General features: G+C 39.8%; 1 long non-coding RNA gene across 3 annotated transcripts in view; it reads left to right on the plus strand.

Moving 5' to 3' along the window:
• The window catches only part of LOC134561935 (uncharacterized), a 119,540-nt gene that overhangs the window by 84,882 nt on the left and 7,261 nt on the right, over positions 1 to 27,397 (plus strand). For all 3 annotated transcript variants that reach the window (XR_010083026.1, XR_010083028.1, XR_010083027.1), the window contains exon 3: positions 27,114 to 27,244. This is a non-coding gene — a long non-coding RNA (uncharacterized LOC134561935). The remainder of the gene's footprint in view (positions 1 to 27,113; positions 27,245 to 27,397) is intronic.

Below are 27,397 nucleotides of genomic sequence, written 5' to 3' on the forward strand. Positions count from 1 at the left end.
TTACAAGCTGTCTTTTGGAGAGCGTCAATGAGTTGGACTTTTACTCCACAGCAGATTCACTTTGCATGACTGTGTAAAGATAAAAGGGTGTTATTAATACGCAATAGTAAAAATGTATCAGCCATGAAAATATTTGGAAAAACTCATTATTTTGACTAATGGGGGACAAATAATGAAAATACATTAATACAGGGTTTACATCCTTCCATCTCTTAAAAAATTTCAGTTGCAATTTAATAATTCTTTTGTAAAAATACAGTGTATAGAGGGGATGTGAGAGAGTCTCATATATAGGTTCTACCTGTAGATACCATTGTACTGTATCCTGGATACACTACATGATTAACACAATTCCCCACATACCATAATATGCCAGGCATAATAAGTGTCCACTTCATGTTCTTATTAGAGCGTTTTGGCGTTAAACTTCCTAAAGCTCCCCTTATCCCTTCTCCAGAGAAGGTGAAATCACATCATATCTACCTCATTTTCTAGTCCAGAAGAAGTTTACCATTGGTAAGGCTCTGGAATAGTCTTTTGATCACCTTTCCTCTTCTGGTCCCTCTGACTGAAACCTTTCCAGGCCTCTCCCGCCCCTTGGTATCATCTTTTTCTCTTATTGGCCAGCAAGGTACAACTGGTGCAATTCCAGGTTAATTTGGGTCTCTGTGCCTGCTCTGGCTTGGAGCCCTGATAGTACCACTGAATGGACTTGCAAATAATTTTCCTTTAAGTTCCTGTTTTGAAAAGGGCTCAATGGGACCCCAGTATTTGAACTTCCCACAGCTGGTCTTCCAGCTCTTATGGGGTGCCACCCCATAAACTTTAGATCTCTCTCAGGCAGACACTCAGGGAAGCTGCTGGTACAGTGAGCACGGATATAAAGATCCTGCATCCTCATGGCCCCTACCATTTATCCTGGCCTCCTGGATGCTGTTTCCAGTCAGGAAAGAGATCACTAATCCTTGCTGGGCTTAGCCCTGAAGTGGCTCTAGTTTCTGGACACTGTAACTGTAAGCTTGATGTGCTTCCATTCACTGCTCCCATTTCTGCATCATCAGTTTCCAGGGATACTGGGCGTTGCACTAAGTCTAGCACTGTGGTTTTAACTATTCCCCAAAACTGCAATAAAAATGAAACAATCCAGCCAATACTTTGATGTCTTTTTCTTACTAAATCCATGAAAACATGGCTCTTAACAGCACTGGAGGTTTTCCCAACAGCTTTGCTGACAAAAAGCAATATTTAGTTGACTAACAATGTCTACTTTTTTAAAAAGCTTTTCATTAAAATGTGAGAAAGTATTTTCCCATCAGTGCAATTAACTTCTAGGTGCCTAGATATGACCTTTGCCTCCATGAAGCAGGTTCATGAATGGATACCTAAAGAAATGTGGAATTAATGCATTTATTGAACAAAATTATATATAAAAGAAACAAGCACTCTTTTCTAATGGGCCAAAAAAGGCTTGAGAGGCAGACAAAGCAAATAATTCCACTCATTCCTTCAACTCAAGTGATAGATCAGTGTGCAGACATAGTGTTGAACTAAAAGTTCTCCATAAATATTTCAGGTTAATGGCTTTGCATCATTTTCTCTGGTGCAGACTCCCCAGTGCTCATTGCCTTTACATTTTAAACTGATACTGTGAATTATTGAGAATTCTATTCTCCATAAGATGCTGCACCACAGCCCACAGTTTTTGGCCATGTATTTAATTTTAGCCTTGAAAGAGAAAGGATGACCACTCTGGGAGGCTGTACCCCAATATACACACCCACAGAGACAAATCTGGATGATAATAGTAAACATGTAAGATATTGCTAAAATTTTTATATTGTAACTGATAAGAGGACTTCAGAAGAATGTCCATGTAGAGGATATAAATTAAATAACTTTTGTTAATTACTTGTGCTGCAGAAAGAGCCCTATTTAAGAACCCTATTTGTTTGGATTGCCCAAAAAACCACGAAACCTGCCTGGCTAAAATAAAAATACATAAGTCCGAGAACGAAAAGAGGAAGGTTATTTTACAGAGAGATCTAAGTCTTAGACCTTCAAAAATTTTCGTCTGGAGAAGATCTTGATAAAAACTAAAAGTAAAATCCTGATCTCACCGTCCCCATGCCAACACTGTTTATCCCATATTTTACATTTTCTTATGCATTAGAGTGTGTGGCTTCTGATTATTACCTTGCTGGTAACTGGGACCTTGAAAACTCAATAGAGAGAAGGTAGTCAGGCAATCACTGCTCTAAACATATTAAGAAGGTATCTGTAGTAAAAGAGCTTGGTAAAATACCTGACAGTGATATGAAGTTGATGTCGAAATAATTCTGAAAGAAAGAAGCCTCCCTTGGCAGTTATTTTCTTCTCATTACTTTCAAGCACAGCAGTTCTCAACTGGTTCCTGAAAACCCTCCACAAAAGAGTTTTTGTCTCCCAGTTTAATTGTCACTTCAGTTGTCAGTTCTGCAAGAGCTCAAGAGTGTGATGCTTCTGAATAGGAGGATATGTACTTGTATGATGTTAAAATTATAGCTAACATCTCCAGAACCACTGTGTCTGTTGCTGCTTTGAAGAAGGTGTGTTAAAATTCATTGATCAAAAAACCCACATCTGCCCATAGCTGATACTGTAAAGGCCAGCAATCATGGAATCACTGTCCTTGAAATTCAGCTTTGCTGAGGGGGATTTCAGGCAGCTCCTGGTGTCTGCATAGGTCCTCTTTTTCCCAGAGTTGTTTTAATAGAGCCAGCATCTTCATGTGACAGCTGTCAGATAGCATGGTAGTGACATTTTGATAGATTTATATCAGCTAAGGAAGGGTGTTATGGGCATAATGTGGTTTGGTGCTATCCCACACAATATGGGAATTATAGAATATGGCTAAAATTCTTTATTTTCCTACACTAGTCTTAACTGCTGGTATCAGTCATTAATGGGTTCTCTGCAAAATCTTTCTGATTGTTTTCTATTTGTCATCTAGCTTTATATTAAGGTATCAGCAATACTTGGCTTGTGTGTAATGCTTTAATCACCAGGTCCTGTGGTCCTTGGCTGAGAGACCAGTGTAATTTGCTCTGAGAAATGGAAAGGTTCTGGCACTGAGGCAACTGCACATCACACGATGAAGACAGAAATTCAGTGTTTTGTTTAAAGTTTGAACCATCCTTTTTGTCCATTGGAAGCAGATAGATTTGCTGTGTGGAAAGTGTAATGGATGACATATGATTAAAGGTTGCAGTAGAATGTCTGCATGCAGGAAAGCCACATTCATGTTGATAAAGCAGCAATTGATTCTGCTATTCCCCTCACATTTTAGTGCTTGATATTGGTGTCTTAATAGTGTTGTTTCTGCATATTTTCTTTAATCAAAAGTTCTACATACATTCTGTGCCATGTTTTTCTAGTTTAAATGCACTAAAGTGAATTATCACAGCACAAAACTGGAAAAATAAACAAATCTTTGTTTTGATAGGAGTGAGTGATAAATCAGCAGTTTAAACTCAGAGTAAGTTTCAAAATATCATTGAGTTGTGAGTGCAAAGTACCACTGAGATCTAGAGACTTCTGATAGCTAGAGACATAACATTTTCATGGCATGAAGAATCTCTTCATAGAAACTCCAGTTCAGAAAAATGGTACAATGTGTTCTTAACTCCCACAGAAGACAAAGCACATCCTTTTCTGAGCAAGGGCCAGAAAAACAGTCTCATTCCCTCTTGCCCTTCCATTCACAATCATATAATGCCTCTGTACCAACTCAAAATATTGTATACATAGAAAAATATGTGTGTTTCATTGCAGGCAGTTATGGATAAATGGTTGTGTCATAAATTAATCATTCTGCCTATATTTGTTGCTTATTTCATCTACTTCTCCCATCTGTTGTCTTCCTCTCTCTCTTCCAGCTCACTCTGTTTTAACTGAGTTTTTCTGTTCATCTGAGATGGGAAGTTGGCCCAGCATGTGTTTGCAAATTTTATTTTATATGCCTTAATAAGGTTTTGTTGGGGTTTTTTTGTTGTTGTTGTTGGTTTTGGGTTTTGTTTTGGGTTTTTGGGGGTTTTTTGGGGTTTTTTGTGTTTGTTTTGTTTTTGTTTTTGTTTTTTGGGTTTTGGTTTTTGTGGGGTTTTTTTGTTTGTTTGTTTGTTTTGGGGTTTTTTGTTTTGTTTGTTTTGGGTTTTTTGTTTTGTTTTGTATTGTTTTGTTTTTTTCTTTCTTTTTAAAATCTCTTTCTTTAAAAATGGATGCAATATCCAGGCCATTGGTTTCCCTTTTGTGGGAAGTCTTAAGGTTTTCCCCTATGAATGGTCAGATGAGGAAGGCAGCATTAATAGAAACCTGACTGATGGAGCTTTTCTGAGCTGAATGACGTGCTCCAGTTCCAGTTTTGGGGAAGACTTACTTGACAGGCAGCCACATTTAGGGAGCAGAACGTGGGGTGTTTGTGAGGCAGGACTTGGAGGCCTCTCACCTCCTGCTCTGGTGCTTCATCCCAGAGTGAGCTTTGTACCACATGAAGTGCTTTACATCCACTCTTGAAAGTAAGGCCAGGTGTGGCAGAGGTTTGTGTTTTACTTAGGTACACATACTCTGTTCATGTAGCTCCAAATGCAAACACTCATCAAAGCAGATTAAATGAACTAGTATTCTTGCAGAAACAAAGCTTCTAAGTGGCAGCTTTCATGACATTTCTAATTCAAACATTTCTGTATGGCTTCACCTGTCCAATAAGCAACTGGTTTGTCCCTTTTCTTCACCTGCTATGAAGGCATCTTCAAGACAAAGAAAAGTGCAGCAAACCAAATTTGTCATTATTCACTTGGAAGAACATGATTTAAAGTTTTGGAAGGCTCATGCATTTCTGCCCTGCTTGACTGTTCTTGCTAAAAGAATCCTAGTTTGCTGCAGCTGACATTTGAGAACTGTTGTAGGTTTGTAGAACAACTTTCTGTGTTCCAGGGCTGAACATATTTATAACAGCCACATGGAAAGCCATAACTCTTACTGGTGCATTTGAAAAGCAGAAAGGTTTCCTGTCCAGCTGGAGGATCCAATTCTTCTTTGCATACTGCCACCAAAAATGAGAGTAACTCCACTTGAAGTCAGAAACATTGTTGCACTGGAGTAATACAAAAACCTGAAATCAGTTTCTAGACATAACATTTTTCAGTTTTAAGAGTAAAACCAAGAAAAAGCCCTTGAATTTGGCAACCCTTTTGTTTCTTGTCTGATCCCACTGACTTTTCCTTCAGCCACTTACCTCTCCATTCAGCCAGTCTCTCACAGGCACACAGCACTGGTTTCAGTCTGTCATTAGATTCATTACTTTCAACTACTCCTTTTTATTCCTACTGTCCAGCACATACCACTGCTGAATTTGCTTCAGTGGGTTTCCTCTTCCATGCTGTTGGTTAATGGCAGTCATGTTGTTCACAGAGAGAGAAAGAAGCTCCCTGCTTTAAGTTCCTGTGCATTTCTAGAGGAGTTTTGAGCCACCACTGCCATCCCAACCCTAGCAGCCCTGGCCTGGTTTGGCAGCAGGGCCCGCCTAGGGAGCACTGGCTGTGGTTTGTGGGTCCAGAGACCCTCCAGAGATCATAGATACTGGAAAATCAAGGGCTGTGCTAAGGATGTGTTAAATGCATTTTTTTAAAAAGCTTTCACAAAGACTGCAAAAAGGACTCCTGGCAGGAGTGTCCCTTCCCCTTCCAAATTTTATATACATTCTTTAAAGTATTAAACAAATTGCGTACAAGAAGTGGCCTAATTTTTTCATATGTGGGCAAAAATTATGTTTCCCTGACTTTCTTCTTAGAAACAATTGAACTATGTTTCTTAAAACTTAAAAACACATGAATAACAACAGCCTGGAACAAACATCAGGCATGGAAAATGCAACTGAACAAGTAAAAGTTTAACTAAGTTATAACAGTGTCTTATAACATGAAATGTCAAAAAGTCTCTTAGTAGCTATAAAATAAAGGTGAAGCACATCCAGCATTTCATTTTGGAAGGTTGATTAGGTAACAACCAGCATCATTGGAAGAAAAAATGGAAATAAATGAATGGTGGGTAGTAACAGGTAGCACACACAAACTATAGAAGTTGTAGAAAAGTTTATGAAATATTTCAGAATGTGTTTTTCTTAATATTCTTTTCTAATGATAAGATGTTAGTGGCATATTTCATAACAGTAAGGAAAAAATGTAAAACACATTGGAATGTTGCAAAGTGGTGATAAAGTGATGAATACTTTCAAGCATCTAACTATTTTCATGGCTAAGGAATAATATCTTGGGTGATCTTTTAACTTTGCCATTCCAGTCTGATATTTTTGTAAACCAGGCCAATGTATGGCAGTCAACTCTGTGGCAGCCACTCCAGTTGCAGTGATATTAGGTCCCATTTCTCCCATCCACAACAAAGAAACTCTCCATTGTAGGAAACAAAACTATGTGGAAATCAACCTTTCCTATGCATTGTAATGTATGGTTGTCAGATATCAGTTACACTACTTGTACACATCTAAACCATGGTACAGGTGAAGATTTCTGAAACCCTCTCTAGCCCTTGGTTTTGCCACCTGTTTCACCCCCAGTCAATGCATCCTCTTTTGTATTGAAGAACATGAGGAATAGATTTCCCTTCTTTGCTCTCCAAGAGGAGTTTTGCATCAGAGCAAAAAGTAGCTGGTATTCACTGGGATGAACTGGCTCTAGCTGAAGTTATTTGCCTAGCAGCTTACAGGTAGTCTTTCCTTCTGAAGAGGAAGACTGTTGGCAACAAAGATAAAGTAACCATTTATTGTTATATTCTATTATTATACCCACACAGTGGCTTATGATAGGTCATCAGTCCCCAAGGGTGTCAGTATAGAACCTACCTAAACTACTGAATTCCCCTGTTTCTTGGGACCTGCTCTTGTCTAGGACTCAGGAGCAACACTTTACACAGTTTTTTGGTCCCTCTCGTTGTCTACCTGCATTGCAGATGATTCCTATGGATATACATCTGTATCAGTGAGACATCCTGGCCTTCTCAATAGGCAGTTCTTGGGTAATAAAAAATAACTTGTGGCAATTGTACACCTCCTTTCCCATCTACTCGTGGAAAAGCTGCTTGTGTCTTTTGCGGGGGCATCAGCTCAGGCTGGTCGCTTCCAACCATTCCATTCTGTCAGCCAACTTTGCTCCCTTATCCTCTACTATGAGGTTACCAACACATTCTAGGGATTTATTTTACTAGGCAAAAAATTGCACAGACCGAGACTCTGTGCAATCAGCTATAAATCCAGCTGGACCTCAGAAGAGACACTGGTGCAACTTTCACTATTTTCAACAGTAATTAGTTAGATCACACAACAGTAGAAAAAAATATTATATTTTCTTTTGTAAAACAGAAAGGAATAAGTCCCAATCCACACAGGGTTCTTTCCAGGGTTCCACACAGATCTTTCAGCAACGTTGTCTGTCTGAATGTCTTTATGAAAACTAGAGATTTGTGGTATGCCAAATACAGAACATTCTGACAGAAGAGTAGAAAAGCATATTCCAAAGAAAGGAATGCTTTTATATTTAATTCCCTGGGAATATTTCTTTAGCTTTGGGCTTAATTTCTCTTCCAATATACTTTTCCCAAAAAAAGGCTTAATTTGATTTCATACTGTCTCTTTAACATGAAACAGTGGAATGCATCATAGTATTTTCTCACTCACCAAGATTTGCTTTTCCAAATATGTGCATTTAATGAATGGGGTAAAATCAGACTGCATTCTGCTTGGGCATCAGATGTAGCAGAAGTCCTCAGAAAGTCCCTGGTAGGTGGCTAGGACTCTGTGAATCCTACATGGTGTAGCAACCACGATGTTGCAGAGAGAGACACTGACAATCTAAGGAGAATTTTTCAATGGAGAGAATTTTCAAAAAATGGGTTAGTTTTCAGTAGGTTAGTATGCTCCTGACCTTGCCAGACACAACAGAAAACATTTAAACTCATCCCCCAGCCAGGACATGTTAATTATTTGATGATTTATTTATGCTGTAATTATCAGTCAGTGTTGTTATTTTCCACCCCCAGCTGGAAAGCTGCATTTTCTGCGAAATATTGTGAAATAGTTTTGTGACATTTTCAATTTTCATTTCTAATTTTGATGGCAGAGGGATGGTATCCTTTTTATTGTGTTTTGTGTTGTATAACAAAAAAATGTTACAAGAATCAGATGGCCTATGCAGTAATGGTTGCACATGGTCATTATTAGTGATTACTACTATTCCAGGAGATGATATCCCTAAGGACTATGCTGTTTTTCACCCAGGGGAAAAGAAATCAGGGAGAAGGACTGTGGCCATTAGTTTGGGGGGGAAAAAAGTGCACAAAGCAGTAAATCTAGAAAAAGAAAAAATTGTAATCTTGATTTCTAGCATTGGTTGGTCAGAAACCATCTCTGTGCTTGTTTCTGCTTAAGGAAAGAATACCTTCTCACCAGAAAGCTAACGTGTATACACTCCTTCTCTTTGGTGTCTTTTGAAAGCCCAAGGCCTTGCTTTTGGTTTCACTTACATTTGGGGTTTACTTTAGCAAATTTAAACAAATATATGTCTGGTCTGCTGTGAATGGCTCACATTTGCTGCTGTACACCGGGAGCAGCATCCGGGATAACTTGTTATTTACCCCGGATCTCCAGCTGCACATCGTCCGTGGCCTCCCCCTCTCAGCTTGCTTGTGCTGCAGCAGTGTTTATAAAGTGAGCATCCTGTTCCCCTTGAGGGCTACGAGGAGGATCAAGGGTGGGCTGGAAGCTGCAGGAGAAGTGATAATCGCAAGCAGCCCCGGCTGCGGTTCCGCCGGGTTGGCTTTGTTTGCAGCCCTGCCCTTCCTCCTTGCTGCGGCTCTGCACACCAGCCCTGGGGTCTCCCTGGTGGGGCTGGGGAGCCAACAGGGGCCAGCCTGGCTGGTGGAATGCTCTGCCACACAAGCACACACCTGGACACGGCCAGATGTGTTTCCAGGCCCAGCTCTCTGTGCAGACACGAGGTACCAGGGTGTTGCTGGCTTCATGCCGGCTGTGGCACGGGGTAAGAACAAGCTGTGAACACCAGGTTAAAGAGCAGAGCCACAAGTTGGGAGCTTGCACTGTCAGGTCATTCAGGGTCAGGGAAAGTGGAGGCTGTAAATACTTGCTACAGTTTTGAAGCTAGCCAGGAAACTACAAATTGACTCTAATTGCAGACAGTTTGTCTGCATGGAAGATGTGATTATTTAACTAATACAACATACATGAACAGCCATTCTGGATCAGACCAACGTTCTTATTAGCACTGTATCCTGCCTCCAACATGAGCCAAGAAGCATACAAAGAAAACAGCCATACTGAGTACTTATCCCCAAATACCCTCCTTGCTGCCAGCCACTTGCAGCTCAGGAGTTTCTGAGTTACATATGGTTGAATTTAGCAGTCCTCGGTGGACTTGTCTTCTATGAATTTCTATTTCTCCTTGAACCCATGTAAAATTTTAGTATTTGCAATGTCTGAAGACAGTTTATGCCTTGATGTAGTAATTTCAGCAAGTCCTTTCTTCTCCACCTTGGAGAACACGAGCTGCAGCTCACAGTTGGAGTCGTACCAAGACATTTGAGCCAAAAGGAGTGGACGGGATTGCCACAGTTTCAAAAGGGTAAAGAAAACTCTTTTTGTTAGAAAGAGATAATTTGGTCACTGTGTGCACTGAGTAATCTCTTCAAGAACTTAAGAGACCTATCCTTTAGCTGGTGAGCACAGGTTTATCTTTACAGACTTCAACAGCAGCAAATTGCAGTTGAGCTTAGCTTTGTAAGTGGCCATCACTGGCTTGGAACATCTGCTTTTGCTGCTGGGGGTGTTCTGGGGAAGGAATTGAAAGCAATGTTCCCTGCACAGCCCTCACAAAATCAGAAAGTGAATTGCTTGGTTTGGCATACGATGAGTCATTTGTTACCTAAAGAACAATGGCAGAGGTCTCTGATCAAATATTTCAATATCCAGAATTCGGTCTTTGATTTGTGCCCATTAGATCAAAGCTCTGCCAGCTTAAGAATCCATTAAGCTTTCATGCTGACTGCATATTGCAAACAAGCTGTACAAATTCTCCCTGCTGAGGCACTTGTCTCTAACAGTGACTATCAGCTGGATTGGTATACTGTGCAAGCATAAAACCTGTCTCATTTGGCTTCCAGTTTCTGTAGATTATTCATTTGCTTTATCAGGTATTAGTTGAGGTAGAATCATAGAATCATTAAGGTTGGAAATGTATCTCTTAAGCAGAGTATGTACTAGCTTTTCTTTTGGTAATTTCACATCACAGCCTCAATTCCTAGCTCATAATAGCAAAAAAATGTGCCCTTCAGAAGCTCATTTGTTTTCTCTTAGACTGTGTACCCAAGAATCTGAAAAACAGTATTAACCTACATCTCACCCTTGAGGACAGAAGCTGGGAAATCTCAAAAATACCAAGTCGATGACTTCTGAGCACATCTGTGCTGTGACATGATCGATGTGCATGTACGAGTGCCAAGGAAAAACGTACTGTAACATGCGTGTTAGAAGATGCTGTGGGTTAGCCCTGGCAGGCAGCTCATTCCCACCCAGATTGCTCACTCACCCTCTCCCAGCTGAATGAGGGAGAGAGCTGAGAGGATTAAAGTGGGAAAAATAGTGTTTTGAGATAAAGGCAGTTTAATAATACAAGGCAGTTGTGTGCACAAGCAAAGTGAAACAGTGAATTCATTCGCTACTTCCCACGGACAAGCAGGTGTTCAGCCATCCCAGGAAGGCTGGGCTCCATCACACGTGTTGATGACTTGGGAAGGAAAACGCCATCACTACAAGTGTGCCCCGTTCCTCGTTCTTCTCTCAGCTTTTATTGCTAAGCACAACACCTGTGGTGTGAATATCCCCGTGGTCACCAGAGGTCAGCTGTTCCCACTGTCTCCTCCCAACCTCTTGTGCACCCTCAGCCTTGTTGTCCTAGGAAACAGTGCTGCACAAGCACTGATCAGAGTGGCTAAATCATCCCTGTGTGCTCAACACTGTTTTCATCATGAATCATAAGCATAGCACAATAGGAGCTGCTATGAGCGAGATTAACTCTTTCCTTCCCCAAACCAATCCAAAGTCTGTAAATTCTCCATATACTCTACTGGGAATAAATTGATTTGCATAGCCTCACTTAGCAGTTCTAGAATTGACTGGAGGTCACTATATTCTAAACATTAAAGTGACAGAGAAAATAAAGCAAAAAATTCAGTAGCTAGTGTTGAGTAAAAGCCATGGGTGTATTAAGATGTTATCTTTACCAGTTATCTTTTATCATCCAGGTTAACTCACTGCTTCCTTAGCTTCACCAATACATCCTGTCACTATTCAGAGAAAGGCTCCCAGAGGAACTAACGCAGAGCACGGACACCCTGAATTGCTCTCAGAAGAGCTGCACTGTCTGTTCTCATCAGAGGGAGGACCAAGGAAGGCCTTTGGCCTGCTGTTTTGGGTGCATGGAACTGGGAGACTTTATTGCCCCTTTTTCAGTGACAGAAAATCACTTAAATTAATATAAACATTTAGTCTCCATATTGATTTAAGCATTTTCAATTTTATGTGTGTTTCCAATATGATATATTTGAATTTGAGTTACATTACACACTTCTGTATGCTCTCCTGTCTCTTCATGTAATTAACATACGTGACACTTCATGATACCTCAGCGACGTGGAGTAGAGCTCTCAATCTGTGCAATGATAAGGCTGCCAGTGGACTAGAGCACTGGAATAGAACTAAAAAGACATGAGATCCCTTTCCATCTCTGTTGCTGGAGGATAGCAGCAGTGTTGCTCTCTCTCACTGTGCAGTTGGCTTTCTGGTCTGTGAAATTAGAATAATGAGTGCAACCATGACCCTCAGTGAAATGTATGAATGGAAAATAGAGATAATAGGTTTTAGTTCAAGGTTTAACACTGCCAACTGTTTGTGTAGGTGCTCTCTCATCAGTCAGATCTAGGATAACTTCTCAGCTCTGTGTTCCCTGTACCTATTGTGGCTGCATCCTGACCCTCAGGGGTGCACACTGTCACAACTCCTTGTTTAAAATGCAGGGAACCGTGGGTGCAGGGGGATCAGGGTGAGCAGTCACAGTGCCAGGACTGTGAGGAGTCCCATGGAACACACCTGATACAGGTAATTGACTGCTGTGGGCATGCGTGCCAGTTGCACACACACACACTGAGTTTATACACATATTAACACCCTGCTTTTCTTAGTAGTTGTGTCCAAAGGTCAAAATACCTGCATTTTCCCCACTGTCTTTATTAAGAGACAAGAAGAAGGGATGCAGTTATGGTTGTCTTTTTCTCTGCCAGCTGCAGTGGCACTTTGTTATTGCTGAAGTATGCCTGTGGCACAGAGAATGTGTCTGGGAAATATCTGACATGCTATCTTTAGGATGCCAGCGTCTGAATGCATCTTAAACCTTGCAGACATGGATGGTGTATGGCTGTGGCACAGCTGCTGTGAGCAGCCCTTTGCCTGCGGGGCTGGCACAAAATGCCAGTATCTGCTGTGCTAGAGAAAACAGCTGTCCTTTTGGTAGAGGCCACAGAGTAGAAGTTCTCATAACTTCTGGGGCATGATTCATGAAGATTGTGGACTCTGAAGAGCAGTGCTCTTGAAAGAGCACTTAAGTAACAAACACTTTGCATGATGAAAAATAATGTCAGTGTACTGAAGGTAAATGTCATTTCATATTTTGACTGTCCTCGGTCCTCCCAGTCTCCTTCAAGGCCACATCTAACTTTTAAAACCCGAAAAACTTTCAAATTATCTCTTAATCATAGACCTTTTCTTTCAGTTGTACTAAACCACCACACTTTCCTTGTGTTCTTTTGCTTTAAATTGCATTGACCCGAGGTGTAAGACAGGCAACAAACAAGTCTGAACCGATGGCAGACTTCAGATCCAGTGTCTCACCAGAGCTAGACATGGAAACTTCCCAGTGCACTGTGAGATATTTAATAGACTCAGAAATCTCTAGGAATTAAAAGAATGTGATTTCTTTTTTAAAAAAAAATTATTTCTTTTTTAAAAAGCAATTTCTTTTCTTTTAGAAGTTTCTAAACTGTATTAACTGTGGATTCTATCTGTGTTTAAGCTCTACAGTATCTCTAGATAGAATAAGAAAATTCTAAACTCTCAGCTTACTTCCAGTATATTTTTCTTTAAAATGCAAAATAATCTCTGTTCAAGCATACAGAATGCTTGGTATTTGGCCTGGCAAGTTGTAGATTTTAGCTCACATAACTGTACCTCAAGATAACTCACATAACTCAAATAAGGTTGACAATTTCTAAATACAGTTGGAAGAATAAAGGCCTTTTTTCTCTGTGCCTGAGTGGAAAAAGTTGGAGAAATATTATTTGGATTCCATTTGGAGGGATCAGGAAAATAGAAACAACAAACAGGTGGTTTTGGAGAACTCCAAATATTTAATTTACTCTGAAATAAAACATTTTAATCCATTCTTTTGTCATCATCATTGCTTTTTTTAATAAGCCTTTTGTGCTTCCTTATTTATAAGGTAGGTCTTGCTAATGGAAAAAAGGACATTTTACACCAGAAGTAAAAATGTCAAAGCAGACCACTCTGGCTCTCTGTAGACAAATACTTCATATAAGGAGAATTAGAGAAATTGCCTTTTAGTCTTCAAAATTCCTTCAGTTGATCTTGGAACAAATTTTGGTCTGTTTCATTGCCTGCAGAGCTCAATTTCTTCTACCACATCTACTGCTCACTGGGAAAAAAAAAAAAAAAAAAAGGAAAAAAAAGAAAAAAAATGCCCCTAACTCTATTCAAAATAAACGCATCCAAACTGATTCCAGGACACCCTTTCTGCCTTAGAAGTATGTTCTGAAAACCTGCTCACACAGGTACTGTGTGCTCTAGTGATGCAGATTCCCTGCAGCAGTTGTGAATTGCTTCCTCTTGGCCCAGAGCAAACCTGGCTGCCTTTGAGCAAACCTGCAGCACTCCTGCTCCATGGCACGACCCAAAGGGTCCGAGCAGCTTCTCTGAAACCTCTCAAGTGTCAGCACAGGGGCAGGCAGCTCCTGCCTTCCACACAGGCACCACAGAGAGCTTAGCCAGAGCTCTGCATCCCAGGGGAGAGCACTGGACACTCTGATCCAGCAACGAGCCATCCACCAAATCAATGACTTTGAATTAAATGCAGGGAAGGGAAGCACAGCAGGACAATAATGGGCTCCAAAAGAAGCCAGCCTTGGACTTAGGGCAATAGTGAGTGTTTTGCATGAGAAATACAGCAGCACTCATGGGAAGCTCTGTTCCACAGGAAAATTCTAGGCTGACTGGCCCAGCTCTCTGGGACGACGGCCTGTCTGAAGGACAGACCACAGCCCATACAACTGGCCACTAGAGCTTATTAAAATGCTTATTTAAATGCTTAAAGAGCTTAAACAAATGAATCTGCTGTTGTACTAAATGCTGTACCATGAATATTTCTTCAGTTCTGAACTTTCAGGTGCAGTACCTAAAATTGCGCAATTTTCTTCAGCTGCTTTTTGTGGGAAATAGGAGCTGTCTCCTAGATTTGCTGTAATCATTCTCTCTCATTTGAAGAGTTTGCTCCATGTTTGTGGAGGGGAGGAAGGGGATAGGAAGGACAGGGTTTTCCAGAATATTTACTACTTTCCTGAGCTCTTGTTGAGCATATGCACAAGATGTATCTCCTTCATTTCTTGCCCTAATATATGGGTTTTATGCTTCATTTACAGAGCATTAAAAAAAACCCAACCCCACAGAGAATCAAAAAAGCAGTTTGACTGAAAGAACTGGGAAACAATAATACTTTTTCTCAAGCCTGATTATCTTCATTTTACTCACTTAACAAAATGAGAAAACATGTATTTGAGTGGAATTATTTGGAATCAGACTAGATGCAGAATGTGTCATTTGTCTGAGATGTAGAAACTTCTGAATTTATTTAGGAAAACATTGCTTTAAAGGGAGTTCCTCAGAAGAAAGCAATTAAATGTCATTTAGAAAAAAAATGCATATTGTTGCATAAATGGTGAAATATGATTGCAAAATGTATAGCTTTCTCTCCTGGTTTTATTTTTTCTGGTTGGACCTTCTCCACAGACCTGAACAGCAACAGCTAATCGTCCTGAAATGTGGGAGAGGTTTTAGTGGGTTGGCTGTGGGAAAATACCTAACAAAAGGACAACTTCTTGTTGCTCAGATCAGACTTACAAAGTTCTGATCTGACTGACATTCCCAAGGGTGAAAAACAAGTGCATAGAAAGCCCATAAAAATCAATAGCAGTCTTTCTTTTTACTTCACTGACCTTTAAAAATTACTTTGAGGTTGAAATCCTGCCCTCACTAACTTCAGCGGTTCTTGGATGAGGTCCACATAAAAGTGTTTACTACCTCCGGAGCATTTCTTCAAAAAGTGGGGAGCTTCCCTTCCCTGTGCTTGCTACATACCAACCCCGCTGGCAAAGTGGAATCAGAATTCAGACAACTTAACATTAGATCAAATGTATTTATTGATGAAAGTACTTTAAGATGCTGAATGCCTGCATCCCTCTTATCAAAATCTTGCAGATACTGAGGGTTTGTTTCTCTGTGCATGATTCTGCCTAAGGAATTTCTACCATCCTCCTCCAGGGGCTCTGTACAACTATCCACATCCACAATCTCTGCTGCTCTCAGTCAGGGCTTCCAACTGCAGATTGCAAAGACATTGTGACATTTTGGAAGGTTTAAGCTACCCTGTGACCTGCTTTTTCTCCTTTAGGAGTGGGAGTGAAAACCTGGATACTTTTCATAATAGCCAATTATCGTGTAAAAAACCCAAGAAATTAAGGCTACATTTTCTCCCTTAGGATTAAGTAAAGTTCTGTCCAGAAACAACTGCAGAGGCAAACATAAAAAACCCCTCTGTGTACACTTTGGTTAGGTTGATTCCATCCACTTTTGCAGGTACCACGGAGACTGTCATTTGTCTGGTTTCAATATTGAAGCTTCAGAAAAGTATTAAGGTACTGAATATGAAAGCAGAAATGTGTCAGCCTCAGCCCTGCACTCCCTTGATCCCCACTAGCTGGGACAGCGGTTCATGTGCTTCAAGTGGTTGTGGTTAAAAACGCTTTTATGTCTATCTAAAGTTACCACCAATAACACAGGGCCCTCTACCAGCACTGTCACAGGGTACAAGTTCTTGGAAGCCGTAATAGCAGGATTGTTTCTCTTCCTGTGTGTATGATCATTTTAACCTTAATTGTAGCTGTTCATTTATTAAAACAAATAACTCAGGAATATAACAAGTTTTAAATTCCAGCTGTTCAAACAGTCTTTTTATTTTCTTTGTGCACACAGTTTGGTGGGTAATTTATTGTATCCATTTTCTCTTTTCTTTAAATTTTCTTTTTTTTATCTTTTTTTTTTTTAACTAAGAAATGTGCAATATATTTTCCAGATACACTTGAGAACTATGTATGGAACCACTGCTATTTCAAAATGGGGCATGTTGAACTTTGAAAAGTGAAAAATGAAAAATGAACTTTACCTTTTCCTTAAATAGCACGTGACCTATGATACACACTGATTTCTGATTCTGATAATGATTCCCAAGATGACTGAGACTGCCATTGTGCAGCTTAATATTCCACTGGTCCCTTTGCTCTTCCCTTTACCTGCTATCTCCTTTCCCTGGACTTTGCTTAAATTCTTATTAGTACCCACTGTGCCTTCTCCCAAAGGGATATTACTCTTTGTCCTTGAGATGTACACCAGACTCCATTTACAGCCTCCTTTGAGATGAGAAGCTCTGCTTCCTGCATCAGACAGCTTACAGGATCCACAGGTGTAGACTCAAGGCCAATTCTTCCCCATGCTGCTCCAGTGAAGCCAGGGAAGGGCTTCCCCACTTCCCTCCCCTGAAGGAAGGGGCAAGAGGGCAGCGAGGTTCTGGCCTCAGACTGTCCTCCCACGCTCTGTCAGTCCTGAGGAGATGCAGGGAGAGGGAGGCATCCTGCAGCAGCAGAGAGTCAGTGCTGCTGGCTGCTATCCAGGCATGATTCAGAGCACAAGTAACAAAAATATTCTCAGGAGCTGCTTATGATCTTAAACTGTTCATATATATTATTAATTCAGACTGGAAGGGCAATAGAATCACTGAACCCAAATAGGGTCTGTAAAAAGGTCTTTCTTCTGTAGTTTCCTATTCTTGTTATCACACCGTCTCACACATGAAGCAGAGACGGTGATATTCTTGCATTCGGCAATGCAAGACATACAATGAAGCAGAGTTTCTCTTGTAGAAAGATAAGAGATAAAGGAAATAAAGGAAACAGTATTTTATATCTGCCAGGGAAATGGGGAACACAAATATGATTGCCTTGATTTTCATTAGCATTTAAAGTTGGCAGTACATTTGTCTGGTCTTAAAAAGGATATAGATCGCTTTTAAACCCTGCTCTGGTAAGGGAATAGTGTAAAGTGTCCCTGTAAATCAAACTAAGGACAGGTCTTCTGACCATTTATCTCCTGACCACAGACACTGTAAAAGTCTAATGTGGTCAAGAGAGGCTGCAGCTTTTGTGCATGGTGACAGGTTTAAACGATCTGGAAGAGAGTATGTAAAGTCTGCTTCTGCTTACATGTGTATGCCAGTTGCCTAATTCTGACGTGTAAATGCATCCCATATCCTAAAAATGGCAAAGGCTATACAGTTCACCTCAAGCAACCCTGGGATTCTGAATCCAATTTGTGATAGGAGCCAATGAGTTCTGCTTCAGGACCTGTTTCCTTCCAAAAACAAAAAGAAAATCTCTGTGAAGGAGTGGTTGCTCATAGGACTGCTGCCTCCTGATTTTCTCTGCATGATGTTCTCCTTCACACGGACTAATTGTCAGCACTTCTGAGCGTGATATCCAGCTTCCAGCATACTATAAGGTGCTCATAGGGGAAAACATACCATTATTATGAAAGATAGTGTGCTGTCCCACAGGAGACACTTGGCAGAAGGAAGAAGGAAATAAAGTCAGCTTGAAACTATAGCTGAACATTTGCAGACTGTTACAAAGCCTGCAAAACAGGAGAAATCCCAGCATGTTTCAGTTATATTGGCTCTCCTTTATCATGAATCCCATGACCTAGGCAGGTCTGTTCCACAGTTCACAAGAAGCAATAGTAGGAGAGAATAGATTAAAGTTGAGCAAGAAAAAGCAGCAAAGACATTAGAAGCAGATTTCCTAGCTTTTGATCAGGAATGTCTAATGGCCTGTCTTCAGAAATGTTTGCTTGAAGTTCCAAATCCCAGTAATGCTTCATGAAAAATATTTTAAGCCTTCTGTTTAAAGGCAAGCGTGTGTGCATGTGCTTGCATGTGTGTGTCGTGGGGTCTGCATTTTAGCCCCTCACCTTGGAAAAGAAGTTCTTTTTTCTGCTTATGGAAAATTATTTGTATGGTAGTGATGCTGCAGTTATGAGCAATGTAAATGCTTTTAACCTAAAAGAGAACGAAAATGTTCAGATACCAAGATAGGCAGAGGGCTTGTCTGGTAATAATTTAGAATGTTGCTCTGAATAGTGGCTACCAAAAGGTCCCCTTTCCACTTACTCAGTAAATAAACTAGACTGAAAATAACTACTGTCCACAGGTATGACAAAAATAGCTGATTCTTGTGACAACCATGAGCAGATGTATGAGGAAACCTTCCCAGGGTTTACAAAGCACTGCTTGAGGGCACCAGAAAGCTTTGTAGCCTGGAATGGGTGCTGATGTTTTACTGGATACCACACACGTTACCAACCACCAGAGAAGTCAGAGATACAGTGATTTTGTCTGAATCCCTTCCCCTCTCCGCTTTGTACACATCAGCATGCATCCAGTCCCATGCAGAACTTTCCAGATTGAAATCACACATTGTGCTTCCCCTGAAATGTGCAAGCCATCTGCCACAACTCTGTTTGGGTTTGAGCCATTTCTTTGTGAATAGGTGCTTATCAGTTTCTCTTGTTATTTGTACTTTGAGGTAGGCGAGGGGGGAGTCCAAGACCACCAACATTCTCTTTGTCTGACCAGATGCATAAAGAATTATTTTCTATAAATAATGGAAGGAGGTTCTGAAAAATGTATTCTTATTTATACCTCTATTGGATTTTTCATTAGTCCTGGCTTGTGTGTTTATTTTTAATGTGTTGAGGAATAAGAATAGAGGTGTATTGTAAGTATATTATGACAAAGGTGCTAATAACATCAAAGAACATAATCTCTTTTACAAAAATGATGAAGAAAGTGTTTATGATTCACTATAAATGTATGCCACATACTTATGAAGTATGTGAAGTACTAGTAAGCAGTATTTGTTTTCCCCTGTGAATAGCTGAGATGGTCATCACTGATATATGGGAGGCAAAAAGACAGTTTTGTTTTGCTTTCTTTTGGTTTGGTTTGATTTTGAAGAAACCCTGCTGAAGAAGTGCCTTTGTGTCTTTTTTATTCCTTTGACCTACGTGATCTTAAAACTTGGTTTGCTCTCCCAGAAAGAATTCCATAGCCAGTAATTCTAAACACTGTCTAAGACAAAGTCAAAACTTGCCTTTTTTTTTTTTGTTTGTTTTTTTTTTTGTTTGTTTGTTTTTTTTTTGTTTGTTTTTTTTTTTTTTTGTACATCTTGTCTCAATGGAGCACAGCTGCTCTGTGGGTTGTGGACAGAAAAGGTGATCTGATGCACACTTCCTTTGGGCATGCACAAGAATATATATTCATCTACATTATTTTTTTTCCACATAAATTATCGCAAACATAGTAAGAAAAAGAAATGTTATTTCCTCACAAAATGGAAAAGGTCTGAATAATTCAATAACCTCAAGTATTAGTTTGATACAAGTGTCTCTTTCTTCTTTTTGAAGGCAGCAGATTTATGAACATGTGTAAAAATAAGATGGAAAATGTAATTTGGGATTAGAAGGGACCTGTGGAGCGGGACTACTTTAAAGTTGTTTCAGGTTGCTTGTGACCTCATCTGGTCCAGTTTTAAATACCTCCAGAGAAAGAGAATCCATAACCTCCTTGGGCATGAAATATAATTTCATCATGTGCTTCCATTTTTAAATAGGAATCTCCATGGCCTTTCCATTTTTAAATAAGAATCCCCATGGATCTTTCATATCCATTATTAGAAAAACACAATTCAGCTCCTTGTATGACTAATTTAGATTTTCCTTTTTCAGAAGACTTCAGAGCAAGGGAATATGTCAGGCTTACCAGTGTTTATTAAGCATATCAGCAAGATAGGAGGGCAGACACAACCTGCAAGCTTAAGTTCCACTGGTCAGAGTAGAAAATGCTTTCCCAAAAGTCTCTGGAATTTTTAAAGGAAATTGTAATTTGATTTTCACTAAAAAAAATTTAAAACATTCACTCCATTTGGGACACACTTGCCAGGAATATTTTAGTAAATGAACTTATTCTGTAAAGAAAATAAAATTATTCACAGGAAATTAATTCAGAAGTTTAATCCAGAAACCAGAACCTGAGTTTTAGGTTTGTCCCATGACTGTGAAACTCTATCCAAAGAAATAAAATGTTGTACGCTTGCAACAGACAGCAGAGCAAACAAATGACAAACCGAGGCTGAGTAAGTAATGGGTGAATTCAGGAAGATGGCATCCTTCCTGCAAATACCTTTCAAGCACAAAAAGCAGTGGTATGTGCCAGGTTCAATTTCTGCAGCAGTTTTTCACACACCTCTTACGCTGGTGCAGTCTGTGGAACGTTATTTTAGAAATCTACAAAACCAGGTTGGCTGCTGGATAAAAGGATAATCCAATTTCTCAGTGTTTCTTAACCTTCATCATTTGCACCACTCCTAACAACAATCCCTAGGAAAATTTCCTCTATATACACAATGTTTAAGGACCTTGTTCTGATTGGAGGCAGTTCCTCTAACAGTGTCCAGAAAATAAATGAGTTTTACCCGATGACCAATCTCAAATGCAGACTGCTCTGCTGTACCTAACCACTGTTGTTCACTTTCTTGGAAATGTTTGGAAGCACTTAAAATCACTAAGGTCAATTCTTTTAAAATATATGTCTACCCATAAAGCCAGACGCCTTGGGAACATGAATGCAGTTTATGGGTGTCTGAGAGACAGGAGGAAAGTGTAATTGATACTTTGTTTCCCCATCCAGTTTGAAATGTTTTGCTTCTCTAAAGTGTGGTATCACCTAAGGAAGAAAGGAAGCACCTTGGTTGAACTCGATGGTCTTAGGGGCTTTTTCCAGCCTTGCTTGTTCCTATGACCTCTCCTAATGTGGAGAGTGCCACCAACTCCATCAAACAGTCCTGGGAATGGGCTTTTAACTTTCCAGACATCTAGGAATAAATGTTATTATTCTCCTTGCACAAGTGTGTTTCTTTTTCATGAAGACAGGTATGGGAGTGTTTGGGGCTTTGTCTTATCCCTGAAGATGCCTGTAAAATTGAAAAAAAAATTGTGGTATTAAAATAGTACCAAACCCTCACCTGTATTAAAACCTACAAGAGGAGCAGTAAAAATCAGATAAAATTCCAGAGGTGTTTTGCCAGAGGCTGGTGTCCCTCAACTGCATCTTTGTTTCTCTGTTCCAAAACTACAATGTCCTTAACAATCCAAAAGAAGAAGCAGAGTGACAATAAAAGAGGGAGATCAGCAGGAGAAAAGTAACCTGGACCACATTTACACATTGACCTTAAATCTGTGAACTACTCTCTTAATGAGGTTGTCATAATTACTATAAGCATTAATATTTCATGAACAGCATTTCTATGAATTTTCATTCTTTATATCGTAAAATTCTCCACAATAACCTCAGCTCTGCCCATGTTATCTTTGATATTTCCCTTGGAAGGAGACAGCATTGCTGTGACCAGTCTGGGGCTGCGTATATATTACCAGTGAACATGTGTACTCTTAGCAAGGTTGCTGAAATTAAATCGTATTTATAAGGTCAGGGTTCTGCCCACATTTTCTCAGACTCTGTCTTTTACCTAGCAGTGTTTGACACCAATTGAAGTAACTCCATTACCTACCTCTTTTTGAAACTTAGTGAAAACAAATTCACAAACCTCAAATTTTTGAGATGGAAGACAGATTCATAGACAACTTCTATGTGAGTCCCATTTCTTTGCAAAATTCCCACATTTTGTCAGTTTCTTGATTTGAAAGAAGGCTGAATTAAGTTCTAGATATGTCCAGACAAAGGCATCATGCCTTGGCATCAGTGTGTATATAAAAAGTGGTCTTATTTACAGTTGTCTCAAAGTTATAATGCTGACCCCACAAATGTCTTTTCACACTGTCATGACTCTCTTCTTTTAATACCAAATTTTCCTGCCTATGAAATTAGAGCAATACAGAGGAGCAGCAGCTCAAGATTGTGACAGCCAATACCTTATCGACCTTCTTATTGAAATGGTGGGGCATGAATGGGCAAATCAATTCTTAAACAAAAGATTTCCCTTCCTGTTCAGGAAATGCTTAGTGTGAGGTAATATAGTTTTAACAAGAAAAACATTGAGGCTTTTTCATTAATATAATGTTGCCAGACTCTAGAAAAATCTAGTCTGATACACTGGACTAGAAAAATCAGTGTCCTCACACACCCTAGGTTTGGGTGCCCTACATCTGGAACTGCAAATCTTGGAGTATGTTGGGTGCCTCATGCAGCTTCCCCTTTTCTTCAGGCCAAAAAGTTTAGACATATCTAGAAAGGCATCAGATCTCCAAAAGTAAAGAGATTTAAGTTGCACATTTACATGTGGCTTGTTTTAAATCCCACTGCTACATCCTGTAAAACATACTAGGACTGCTGTTACTTCTTTATTGCCTTATAAAACTTGATCCTCTCTCCCAAATCCACTGTTTACTAAGCTACTAGTTGTATTTTCAAAAGATACCAGGCAACTATAAGGAAAATTTAGTCTAGGAATTAAAGTTTGTCCGTTTTTTCTGAAGTTTTGGGTTAAAAGATGTTGGCAAAGAAGATTCTGTTAGCAACAAAATCACTGATACAAGCTGAAACAGTCTATATGTTTGTAATGAGATGATCCTTATAATTTGATCACCTGGGAACTGCCAGAGTTGTTTCTAATGGGTTGTATCCATATATGATGCATAATGGAGGGCAGGATTCATGCTAGTTCAGGCATACCTAATGATTAATAAGGATTTTGATGAGTGATAAATTCAGGCCAGCTAACTCATGTGCATCCCTAGGTTTAGCTAGTGACGTTCAAGTTCCAGATTACTCAAATACTCACATGGTGGCTGCCAGATTCACTAGTGCTGGCAGATGCACTGCTGGAAAATTCCCTGGCCATGGAGGTGAGATGCAGCTGTCCTCTGCCCCCAGAGGGGCAGTCAACAAATTATCAGCAGAATAGGATGGAAAAGGATACATCAATAAGTCATGGGTTAATCCTGAACAGAAAATTTGATCCAAAGTAGACAGGAGTTTAAATTAGTTGGTGAAGCCAAGGCCATTGCTATTCCTACTGCTGGTGATCAGCTGTCCAATGGCAGTTTGGGATTTATCAACCAATTTGCTAACTTGTTGGCATCTAAATTTTCTTCAGATACTCCTTCCAGGCCTACCCTGTCAGTCCTTTAAAAATGGTCTTTACTGCAATCTGAAGGAAGCTGCAGGAAGCAGAACACAGACTGAATGTTTTAGCAGCATAGGGATGTGAGAAATGTGGAATCTTTTGCCAAATCTTGGCTTTTCTGCACAAAATTTGATTGATTTTCCCTGTTTTAACCTCTGACACTGTTCTTTAAGGGGCTGTGTGTAGCATATATTTAAGTTGCTGAAGACTCAAACTGTCACAGCAAAAATCTAATGGCTTTTTCATCAGGCACGTCAAGTCTTCAAGACTCAAGTTATTTCTTAGTAACCAGCAAGTTTCTTAGCTGCAGCCATGCATCTCCTGGGCCTAATGTACAGAGACAGCAAACATTCTCACATTCTCAGAAAATGAATGTTTCTATTCTTTTCAGTGTGGGTAGAAATGGTGAATAGGCTTCATTAAACTTAATTCTCCCAGTCTTCTTTATGGCATGTCTTTATGGTGAAAGTTCTATTCACCCAAAATAAAAATAGTGATTTTTATTCCTTTTAACACTTTTTTCCCATAGTCCTTCAGAGGCTGATAAACTAGATAAGTGACCACGATTGAAATGCATCCAGTTTTGAGGTGAAACAAAGCAGCTATAAAATGGCAAACAATAACATTTCAAAATAGGTTAGGAGAGGACAGAAGGAGTAATAATATATGCAAGAGAAAATTCAGAGGGAATGTAAGAATACAAAACAGGAATTTGGTCAGTACATACTGTATTTAAAACTCACACTAAAAATAAGAATTTCAGGGGAGGGTTAGTAGCTGAATGTTCTTTGGAGTCTACATTCAGCTTGTTGCCAAGCACGTTGATTGTGTGATAAAAGCAATTGAAATGTTTGACCAGAATGTGAAACATTGGAATTTTGTTTCACACTACACCTACTAATAGGAAATTATAATTATTTTTACTAGCGAGAGGTATTCTAGTCAAAGTAAGCAGCCACCCAGGAGGAGAAATAGATGTGGGGAGGATCCATTGAATTTAAGTCAAGGAGCACTCTGTGTCCATCAGCACTTTTACTCCATCACACCTTGCCCACAGAGGGATGTGACACTCATTGACACCAGGGCACACAGTATTTTGATGGCTTTTTATATTGTCTCTCAGGATCCTAAAAGGAAAATGAGGTGTCCAACCACCCATAGTTTAATTTGCAGGTGTTATTGAAAGAGATACAGAGCTAAGGTATCTCTCAGTAAATTCTGTCTTGTCTATATTCTCTTATATCCACTTGAGATTTCTCTGCAGTTCCTCTTGAACAACAGCAAGAGCTCTCTATTCAGCCTGTGAAAACTCCCATTTGCTCAACTGCCTCATGGAAGTGCATTGGTTTCAATTTCTCTCAGCAAGGTAATGCTGGGCTTTGGACAATGTAGACACAGTTGTGTTAGTAGCCTTTTCCCGGCAATTTTGTTCATTCACTTTTTGCATTTTGAGGTAACACAGCAGCCCCTGGTGCAGTGGCCCATGGAGCCAGCCCTGTACAAACACCCAACTCACAGGCCCTGTTGGCCAGTTCCAATGGACACAGTAAACATCCCACACTGGTGAGGGAAGCTGGGAATGGCAGCTAAATGATGACATGAAAAGCAAAGTTTGACTTCATGCTGAGGTAAGACACCCCAGGGCTGTACACCCATCTCAGCCTAGGTCTGTTCAGCATTAGAAGAAGACCAGTATCCCAAGCATTTTTCCCTGAACTGCTCAGGGATCTAAGCCCCAGTGAAGGCACAGCCCCAGGGAGATCTGCTTCCCAGCAACGTCCTGTTCCCACATGCCTCTTTTTTGGCAAGGATCCTGGTAGGCACCCCATTATAGGGGGATATCACCAATTCTTACAGTAAATTTCTCTCCTTCTCCTGTCTCCTGGGCTGGCATTGTCTCTGAAAGCTGGAGGAAGAGCTCAAGACCTGGCCAGGGGATGGAGGGTAAAGAGGGGAACAGCTCTACTGCTAATGCAGAATAGAATTTTCCCACATCCAGGCCGCAGACAGAAAAAAGAATTTTAGCTTTGTTTGTGTCCACTGTCATTAGAACAACAGAATGGGAATTTTTGCATATTTTACCAGGAAGTCTGGAACTAAATTCCAGTAGCAATGAGCTTTATGTCTTTTTAAGTCCCTAATGTTGTTTACTTCTCATGAAAAAAACCTGACTTAGTTTGTAGACTGGAATTCAGATAAATAATCCCTGCTGTTAAAATTGTTTTGCTGTTAGTCCAGCTAAACTGTGAGAAACCAGTTCAGCGTTTCTGATAGCCATTAGAACCTCCTAATCCAAATGTTTCAGGTGGAATTGTTCAGCAGATGAACACACATTTCACAGAAAATGCTTGTTGCACAGGCTGAGTAATAGATGTGATGGGAATTATGCTGTATTGACATCCAGCTCTCACAAAGGCCAGCTTCATTCTCTGCTGCATTGACATACTTCAGCTTCTTTTCCCCATTTTTTATGTTTGTTCAGACAACCTGAATCTTGAAATGATGGAAGGGTGCCTGCAGCCTCTTGGGTAAGCTGGTGCCATTGGCAGTTCAGCCAAATGCTTTGCTGTAGCTTAAGACTCCACCAGAAATCCAAAAGAACTCAAATGTCCCTACACTCCAGCCCAAGCAGACAATGTGTAAATGTTTAGTCTGAGGTATTTTATTATCTTGTTTCTCATCTATCTGAGAATGAACATTTAACCTGTCCTGGATTTTTAATAATTTTTTTGCAATGGTTGAAAAATATAATGAAATCAATTTGCTGAAACAGTGTTCCCCTAGTCTCAGTAAAAAATAAAACATTTTAAATTCTCTAGGTTAAGGGAGTGAAAAATTATTGCTGTGGGCTCTCCAGTGAAATCCATGACTTGTGTAAGAAAACTTTAAAAATGCTTCAGGCAGAATATTTTCAGAAAGAGATTTTTTTTAACTGTTGAGAACTTTATTCAATATGGACAAGAGAAAACATTCTTCCATGAAATGCTGGAGAGATTTCAATGTATTGGGCAGCTGGGAAACATTATAGATCAAATGAAAACCTTCTGAATTTAATTTTTCATGGTGGTTGGTGATTATTACTTATTACAGTACATGTTAAATTGCCTTTGCTCACTCCTGATGATTTAGCTTACATATTCACTCTTGAGTACATGAAAGGTTTGAGTGGTGGAATTAATTCCTCTTGGAAAGAGGCTCCCAGACTTCAGCATAAGATATGTCTTTCTGGTCAAATATTTCCTGCCTTCCCTGGCAGGAAGTTTTTCTTACAATGAGATGGCCTGAAAGGAAGATCTCATTGTTATTTCTTGCAGAGTTGTGTGGGTGCTATTTTTTAGTTTTACTAGGTGACATAATGATGTCTATCTTAAAATAAATGCTTTTTGAAAACTTCATTTTCACAGACATTTCAGATGAAATCCAGCTGAATCACTGGGCCAGCAGCCACCCCAAATAATTGAGGCCATTCATTTCAGAAGAATTATATCAATGTTGTTTGCCCAGGAAGCAGAAGACTCTAGACTAGTCACCCAAGGTAGGGTGCTGAATTTCTTCTTAGCTGATTCAATTCACTTAAGGTAATTTAATTCAATGCCAGTGTAATTGGAGTACTCAGATCCATACCAGGGATGCTGTAAACAAACCTTCATTTCTCCATCTTTTTCTTCAGTTCATCCTTGTCTTTTAT

This window comes from Prinia subflava, chromosome 25, assembly GCF_021018805.1.
Source record: "Prinia subflava isolate CZ2003 ecotype Zambia chromosome 25, Cam_Psub_1.2, whole genome shotgun sequence".
NCBI lineage: Eukaryota > Metazoa > Chordata > Aves > Passeriformes > Cisticolidae > Prinia > Prinia subflava.